Here is a 7,958-nt window from a genome sequence, read left to right as displayed (position 1 = left end):
CTATTCTCCCATGGAGACGATCGTAGAGATGCTGGATGTAGTCCTGTGGAACGGCTTGCCATGCCATTTCCACCTGGCGCCTCAGTTGGACCAGCGTTCGTGCTGGACGTGCAGACCGCGTGAGACGATGCTTCATCCAGTCCCAAACATGTTCAATGGGGGACAGATCCGGAGATCTTGCTGGCCAGGGTAGTTGACTTACACCTTCTAGAGCACGTTGGGTGGCATGGGATACATGCGGACGTGCATTGTCCTGTTGGAACAGCAAGTTCCCTTGCCGGTCTAGGAATGGTAGAATGATGGGTTCGATGACGGTTTGGATGCACCGTGCACTATTCAGTGTCCCCTCGACGATCACCAGTGGTGTACGGCCAGTGTAGGAGATCGCTCCCCACACCATGATGCCGGGTGTTGGCCCTGTGTGCCTCGGTCATATGCAGTCCTGATTGTGGCGCTCACCTGCACGGCGCCAAACATGCATACGACCATCATTGGCACCACGGCAGAAGCGACTCTCATCGCTGAAGACGACACGTCTCCATTCGTCCCTCCATTCACGCCTGTCGCGACACCACTGGAGGCGGGCTGCACGATGTTGGGGCGTGAGCGGAAGACGGCCTAACGGTGTGCGGGACCGTAGCCCAGCTTCATGGAGACGGTTGCGAATGGTCCTCGCCGATACCGCAGGAGCAACAGTGTCCCTAATTTGCTGGGAAGTGGCGGTGCGGTCCCCTACGGCACTGCGTAGGATCCTACGGTCTTGGCGTGCATCCGTGCGTCGCTGCGGTCTGGTCCCAGGTCGACGGGCACGTGCACCTTCCGCCGACCACTGGCGACAACATCGATGTACTGTGGAGACCTCACGCCCCACGTGTTGAGCAATTCGGCGGTACGTCCACCCGGCCTCCCGCATGCCCACTATACGCCCTCGCTCAAAGTCCGTCAACTGCACATACGGTTCACGTCCACGCTGTCGCGGCATGCTACCAGTGTTAAAGACTGCGATGCAGCTCCGTATGCCACGGCAAACTGGCTGACACTGACGGCGGCGGTGCACAAATGCTGCGCAGCTAGCGCCATTCGACGGCCAACACCGCGGTTCCTGGTGTGTCCGCTGTGCCGTGCGTGTGATCATTGCTTGCAGTGTCCGGAGCAAGTATGGTGGGTCTGACACACCGGTGTCAATGTGTTCTTTTTTCAATTTCCAGGAGTGTATAAAGCCACGGTGCGGAAGGCTAAGGGAACGCCTGATAAAATCGGCTCTCCCGACTAGCCGCTGGGCTAGTAATGCACCACTTTAAGTTATCGAATAAATCATTGCTTCCTTTGCTGATGGCCGATGAAGCTCTCAATTTAAATGTGCAATCAGCACACAGGTAAGTAATCATAATAAAAGTCTGACGTGGCTAAGTCAATTATTTTGGGCGAAAGAATTAATTTAATTACACTACACGCAGTAGACGAGCTCTGAACTTGCCCTTTGGAGATACGCTATCGCTATAGTTTCATAGTTATCCAGATGAAACTTCTCACATCTTTATGATTATAGCGGATCTCCCTTCTACTTAAATGTAAACATCCTAGCCTTATTTATTCGCCTACTTAATCTATCTTGCTTCCTTAATTTCTAAGACAAAACCAGAAAAATCATGAATTTCAACAAAAATTTGAATTTGTGAGATCCAGAATACTGTTTCTACTAAATTATTATGAAAAAGGAATCCAAATATAAATTTTTAAGTTTCTAGCTCTTTTCTGTTGCGCCAATGATTTTTACAGAAAAACGTCCAAATTTCGAAAATGGTTAAAGTTATTGAACTGATATTCAACACATATTGATTTAGTATTACTCCTGACATGCTAGAAACGTTTCAGGTTATTTACTTGATTTTTAAAGTATTGCGCAACATTTATGACGTCAGAGCTAGTTACAGCGGACTAGGCTGGCACACAATGGAAAGACTGATGAGAATTTTATAAGGTGTGAGTAGGCTGCTTCCCTACAGTGTCATGTATTAATATGTGTGACGTCCTGGCAAAAGAATAATACCACCCCACGCTGGTGGAGATAAAAGTATGAGGCCCAGATTACATGGGAGACGACAGCGGCGTAACAACACTGTGGCACCCATGGAGCGTCAGGACACCACGGCTGCTGAGAGAGAAATACTGAACTGAATTACGTACCTTCTGTCTTTGTGATATCTTCATAATTGACTATCATTGTAGTGTACAGTTTCGTATACAGCGGAAAGGAGAGGTGGGCTATATATTGGCACGCTAACTATCGTAATAGGAAAGCTGTGAAGGAACAGAAATGATTAACAAACAAGTATTCACAGTAAATAGAAGATTTACTTAATTTGTATTTCTCCAAGAGAACGACGACTCATTACAAATAATGCAGCAAGAAACAGACCCTAGCACTTACAACAGCAACAAGCACGAGGCTCTCTGAACTAAAGCATGAAGAAGGGTTCCGGAGCCGCGATTTGGCTGCGTCTGCGTAACGTCACGTAGCAAAGAGGCTCCAAGCACGAGTGGGCTGTGTGGCTGCCGGCGGCCATACTACACTCATGCTCATAAATTAAGGATAATGCTGACGCATGGTGAAACAACGCCCTGGTGGGGTATGACCATGCGGTGCATTTGACCTGCGGTCGTCGCACGTTGGCCCTGGCAGCAGTCCACATACGCAGAGGTGTGTTGATGCATGCCAGAGCACGGTGCAGCGAGTAAGTGTGCAGACGTTTTCAGACGTGCTAATGGTGACTGTCTGTTGAAAATGGCTCAAAGAACACATATTGGTGACATTATGAGGGGTAGAATACTAGGGCGACTGGAGGCTGGTCAAACACAGCAGGTCTCAGCACGGGCCCTTCGTGTGCCACAAAGTGTGATCTCAAGATTATGGCAACGGTTCCAGAAGACAGGAAACGTGCCCCGGCGCTACAGTACGACGTCCACAGTGTACAACACCACAAGAAGACCAATATCTCACCGTCAGTGCCCGCAGACGGCCACGGAGTACTGCAGGTAGCCTTGCTCGGGACCTTACCGCAGCCACTGGAACAGTTGTCTCAAGACGACTGAACAGACATGGTTTATTCGCCCGGGGACCTGCAAGGTGCATTCTATTGACCCCTCGTCATAGGAGAGCCCGTTAAAGCCAGGTGTCAAGAGCACAGTACATGGTCATTGAAACAGTGGTCCCAGGTTATGTTCACGGACGAGGCCAGGTATAGTCTGAACAGTGATTTTCGCCGGGTTTTCATCTGGCGTGAACCAGGAACCAGATACCAAACCCTTAATGTCCTTGAAAGGGACCAGTATGGAGGTTGTGGTTTGATGGTGTGGGGTGGGATTAAGATTGGTGCACGTACACCCCTGCATGTCTTTGACAGAGGAACTGTAACAGGTCAGGTGTATCGGGACGTCATTTTGCACCAGTATGTCCGCCTTTTCAGGGGTGCTATGGGTTCCCCCCCTCCTCCCGATGGATGATAACGCACGGCCCCACCGAGCTGCCATCGTGGAGGAGTACCTTGAAACAGAAGATATCAGGCGAATGGAGTGGCCTGCCTGTTTTTCAGACCTAATCCCCTTCGAGGGCGTCTGGGATGCTCTCGGTCGGCCGGCCGCTGTCGTCGAGCTTCATTCCGGAACCACGCTGCTGCCACGGTCGCAAGTTCGAATCCTGCCTCGGTCATGGATGTGTGTGATGTCCTTAGGTTAGTTAGGTTTAAGTAGTTCTAAGTCTAGGGGACTGATGACCTCAGATGTTAAGTCCTATAGTACTTAGAGCCATTTGAACCATTTTTTTTTCTCTGCGTCGACGTATCCCTGCACGTCTTCAAACTCCTACGATACTTCAGAAGCTCCGACAGGCACTGGTACAAGAATGGGAGGCTATAAGCCAGCAGCTGCTCGACTACCTCATCCATAGTAAGCCTGAGTACGTGTGCATGGTGATTATATCCCATATTGATGCCGGGGTACATGCGCAGGAAACAGTGGCGTTTTGTAGCACATGTGTTTCGGGACGGTTTTCTCAACTTATCACCAATACCGTGGACTTACAGATCTGTGTCGTGTGTGTTCCCTACGTGCCTACGCTATTAGCGCCAGTTTTGTGTAGTGCCACGTTGTGTGGCACCACATTCTGCAATTATCCTTAATTTAGCAGCGTGAGTGTACATCACTGTTGCAGAACGCACTCGTGGTACGGAGCCGCTGAAGGCTAGCTCAGTATATTTGCTCCATTGTGTCTGCTGGATCCTGCACGACCGCTATCGGCGTCAGACTTGCAATTCCGTTGCCAACTTTGACACTCATGGGGTGGTATCAACAGATGATACCGCAAACAATTCATTTTATTATGCACCAGACCAAAATTCTTATTGTTTTATGTTAAATTAGAGATGAATTGTTTAACAGTAGACAGGAATTAGTATTACACGCATTGCGTGTAACGTTGATTTACTGGGAATATACAGAAACTGCATTACAGCAAACATCCTTTGGTTCTGATTTGTAGTTTGGAGTTTTTGAAGTGGAAGTATTGCAGTGTGATTACTGACTTGAGCTTTAATGGGCTGACAGTTTATTTGAGTGTTAAAAATATTTACGTAACAGAGTGACAATTGTCCCATGAAATTTATGATACTTCTTCGGGAATTGACACTTTCACATTCCGTATGCAAGGAAGAAGATTAGCAAACGTTAACGCAGTCAGATGAAGAAAATTAGGCAGGGTCATTATTATAACTAACCATAGCGCACTCATTGGGCATTTATATTAAGCAGCTCCTAGACTGACAACAATACTAGCCAATAAATTTGTGCTATATATTGATGCTTAGCGAGAGAGTGAAGTTAAAGTTGCGCAAAATTGTATGTCAGTTTTGGAGGCGCAAACATGGCGGATATGGGCGCCAGCTATTAGTTGACCCCTGGGCTGGCTTTACACTCACAGAAAGTAAAGACGAAGTACAGAAATATGAAGGAGTGCTGTAAGAAGAGAAGAAGAATGACACATAAAAATGTACTGCGAGATTTGAGGATAAGAGAGACAAATGGCCAGAACTTTTTCAGGACGGACGCTTGCTCGTTTGGTATGCTTCTACAATGTATAACCTGTTGTGCAATATATTCAATATTGCTCGACAGAGCGAAGTGATATTTAAGGAAAAGGACACTCATTTGCCAGATGCTAGTTCTGTAAGTCACTGCCTGTCAATTATCTTATGTTAGTTGGCTACAGGGAATTTATTTGAAGACCCAGAGTCCGTAAGTGAAATGTCACCGTATCAATAAGCCTAATCGCGACAGGAACGTGTACAGCTGTTATAGAAAACTTGAAACTTTATACAAGGGTAAAGAGATACGTATGTACGGATTTAATGTTGAAATTGTGATTATATTTGAATTAGAAACGATTGTTTGCTCTTACAAAAGGTTCATGCCAACAAAGTACCGAAGTGCTGACTCCAGCAGCTTCTCAGCACCAGCTTCGTTTTGCGTAGCACTGCTAGTTCTTTTCAGTTCCTTCCTATAATTCGTCCACAACGAATTTAACTTCTTACCTAATTGAAGCTTGTCTTTATCCTGCTATATTGTAATTGTTATGTTTTATGTTGTTCTTTTGTGTGTCGTTGTTGTAGTGGACTGACAAGGCAGCCAGTCCACAGAGACGGGTAGCCGAAAGGGCACACGTACACACACGCCGACTGGCGCGAAGTCTGGAACAGGATACGTGATGAATGTGATAAAGAAAAGAACGTAGCTACTAGAACACTTAACTTTTATATCGTCCTTTGGTATACAGCATTCTTGATGATACAAGTGAGACTCTTTAGATTCATGAAGTAACTTATGGCGCCTTGCTAGGTCGTAGCCATGGACTTAGCTGAAGGCTAGTCTAACTGTCTCTCGGCAAATGAGAGAAAGGCTTCGATCAGTGTAGTCGCTAGCAAAGTCGTCGTACAACTGGGCGAGTGCTAGTCCGTCTCTCGAGACCTGCCTTGTGGTGGCGCTCGGTCTGCGATCCTGACAGTGGCGACACGCGGGTCCGACATGTACTAATGGACCGCGGCCGATTTAAGCTACCACCTAGCAAGTGTGGTGTCTGGCGGTGACACCACAGTTGTGAACTAAACTGGTTTACTATTCTTAAGTTTTGTGTATGTCTGTGTTGAATGTGATTCTAAACAATGCAAAGTGAAGTGACAAATGTCTGAAATTGTGTACTGTATTGCAGTTAACTTTTATCCAAAATAATTAAAAAACGTAAAATTATATACTAAATAAGCTACTCTGTGAAATTCTGTATTGTACAGTGCAATGAACAGTCCTATACAGTGTTACTTCACAGTACGTGACTTTCAGTTCCAACGCACAAAACTAACAAAATAAAAATTTTTACATAAAATTACAAATCGAATTTTGAAGGAAGAACTGTCGTAAATACTTCTATTAATATGTCCTGTAATTTCACATACTCAAACTGACTACCTGAAATTCCAAACATTACATGATGTATACACTGTGAGAGTAAGACGGTCGGATAAAGAAATGAAATCTGAACTGAACTTTCCCTAAACAGAACCTGATAATAATTTTGAAATGTCATGCTTAACTGCGAATGATTTAACTGTGTCCTGACTGTAATGTTAGATGGGCCGTAACAAATTTTCATGGCTTACGTTGTGGCAGCGGAAACTCTGTACTGCCCGAGTGTGTTGAAAATAAAATACAACGCGGCAGCTAAGGAGAAGAAAACGTCTTGCCCACGTGCAATGCAAGGAAGAGCAGAATGAGATTTTCACTCTGCAACGGAGGGTGGGCTGATATGAAACGTCCTGAAAGATTAAAACTTTCGTGCGCAAGTGCTCTACCATCTGAGCTACCCAAGCACGACTCACGCCCTCTCCTCACAGAAGCTTCCTCAACAGAAGTTTCATATGAACGCACAATGCGCTGCAGAGTAAAAATCTTATTCTGGAAACATCCCCCAGGCTGTGGCTAAGCCATGTCTCCGCAATACCCTTTCTTTCAGGAGTGTTAGTTCTGCAAGGCTCGCAGGAGAGCTTCTGTAAAGTTTGGAAGGTAGGAGAAGAGGTACTGGCAGAAGTGAGGCTGTGAGGAGGCGGCGTGAGTCGTGCTTGGGTAGCTCAGATGGTAGAGCACTTGCCCGCGAAAGGCAGAGGTCCCGAATTCGAGTCTCGGTCCGGCACGCAGTTTTAATCTGCCAGGAAGTTTCAAGGAAGAGCAGCTATGCTAAGCACACTATGTTTTACTCTGGATGACTGTGTTCCACTCAGCGTAGTGTGGCGATACCCATTTAGAAAACAAATTTTTCGTGGAGCTACGGTGATACAAATTCGACTTACTAAATTACTAGTAAGCAAAAATTATATTGCGAAACTCTGATAAATGAACAATTATAACCATCCCTACTAAAATAACATCTTATAAAAATATGACTGGGCCGTGAAATTAGTTAATAGAGTGGTAAAGGAGTGATGAATCTTTAACTCTGATTGCAAGCTTTGTGAACAGATAATTTTACTCAATCTCGTATTGACAGTCAGACTAACTGACCCGACCTAATAAAGAGAAAAATTACGCACGAGCAAATAATGCAGCGGTAACATTACCTGAAAATCTTCACACTTCTCAAATCACATTTCAAAACAGCAACATGCTCTGTATTTGCATCTTTGTTTTTTGCTAGTTACTGTCATTCTAGACTACTCAGCAGCTCAACCAACACCCGAGTCCCTTACTTCTCTCTGAATGCTACAGGCAAGGACAATACTTGTGGCAACCGAAGATCAAATTACTTGTATTCAGAAGTGGCGTGACACATATGGACTATTGGATTCTTCTGCTTAAAAAAATATCCAGTCTGCACATATGAAGTATGACACATCGAATAAAAGCGCAACTCAAATCAT

Source organism: Schistocerca nitens, chromosome 1 (assembly GCF_023898315.1).
Source record: "Schistocerca nitens isolate TAMUIC-IGC-003100 chromosome 1, iqSchNite1.1, whole genome shotgun sequence".
Lineage (NCBI taxonomy): Eukaryota > Metazoa > Arthropoda > Insecta > Orthoptera > Acrididae > Schistocerca > Schistocerca nitens.
This window is presented reverse-complemented; position numbering follows the sequence as displayed.